This window comes from Cyprinodon variegatus, unplaced genomic scaffold, assembly GCF_000732505.1.
Source record: "Cyprinodon variegatus isolate N-32 unplaced genomic scaffold, C_variegatus-1.0 Scaffold128, whole genome shotgun sequence".
NCBI lineage: Eukaryota > Metazoa > Chordata > Actinopteri > Cyprinodontiformes > Cyprinodontidae > Cyprinodon > Cyprinodon variegatus.
Window position 1 is genome coordinate 948,263 of NW_015150581.1, and position 1,600 is coordinate 949,862.

The following is a 1,600-nucleotide window of genomic DNA, read 5'->3' on the forward strand; positions in this document are numbered from 1 at the left end:
CACTTACTTTGCAGGTGCGGTGGACTTCTGCCTTAACTGTATGTATATGCTAAAACATGCTATACACCTGGCAACATTTGCCTCCTAGCAGAGCTGCCCTCTATAAAGGGTTGATATCTTCTCTGGCTTCAAAATTTAAGGTCGGTCTGAAAACACCTTTAAGGAACAGGTCGGTGAATTACAAGTTAGCTACATGTGTAAAAAAAAAAATTGTTTGTTTTGTTTGGATTAATTTATAACATTCTGAGGTTCATTGATTTGTACGGAAGAGGATTAGGGCCACTGAAAAAAAAAAAAAAGTTAACTGATTTTTAAATTTTATTTCAGTTTAACATGGGAATTCTGAGATTAAAGTCAGAATTCTGACTTTTTTCTCAGAATTCTGACTTTAATCTCAGAATTCTGACTTTTTTCTCAGAATTCTGACTTTATTCTCAGAATTCTGAAAAAAGTCAGAATTCTGAAAAAAGTCAGTATTTTTCCCATACTATACTGAAATAAAATAAAAAAAATCTGTTAACTTTTTTTTTTCCAGTGGCCCTAATCCTCTTCCGTAGCTTTGAGTGGTGTCTTCCACACTACTGAATGGTTATACCTTAACTTTCAGTATTAGTTCTTCAGAAAACCTTTATTGTGGGAAAAGATGTTGCAGGAACATTTGCATTGTTTCCCCCAGGGTGACATTAATTTCTTTGTCTTTTATACCATATTTCAACAATAGCACAATTTCTTTATTATATAGATAATGAAATGCAAACTCCACTTATTATGGAATTCCCAGAGGGATTCTACATCCCAAAGTGAGTCTACAGGGACTCATAGTCATAATGTCTCAGTCAGAGGAAGGAAGCTTTTAAGTCTTAAGCGGCAACATGTGAACATGGGCATTTCTATTCAGTATTTTTACTTCTTTAAATTAAAAGATCCGTTACCTTTTTATTAAAAAAAAATCATAATTCAAATTTGTCTGTCACTGATAATACTTACATATTTTTCTAAAATATTGCAATTATCTTTATTGATGAAACAACCTTTACATGATTAAAAGTGTAGTGTGAATGTGAAACTGGGATTTCCTAAGAACATAAAACTAAACTTTGTTTATTGTGATAAAATGTATTTTGTTCTCTCAACCTCAGGCCTCCCAAGATAACTATTTACAAATGATGGAGCTAATAAACAGGTAGTTTTAATGAACCCTTCATGGGAGTGAGTAAAGTGCTTGCATTCATGTTAACTATTGCCAAAGCCAATAATTAACTTAATTTCTATATAAACCAATACAAATATCCCCCAAAAAAACATTTGCTAAAAGATAACTTCTACAGTACATGGTCACCTGTGTTGTGCAAGGCGGCTTTGAGGAAACCTTTTCCAGCTTGAGGAAAGGATTGATGAGCACCAATGACAATATAATTTTGGCTAGCTTGATTCACATGAAAATAATTTGCTTGGTTTATCTATATAGTGCCAATTCACTAAACATGTAATAACAAAGCACTTTAAGGAGACAAGACATTCAGATTGGTTAGGAAAACCAATTTATCACAACAGGTCACTTGCAAGACCTGCTTCTCCTGTAGGAGGATATATTAATATA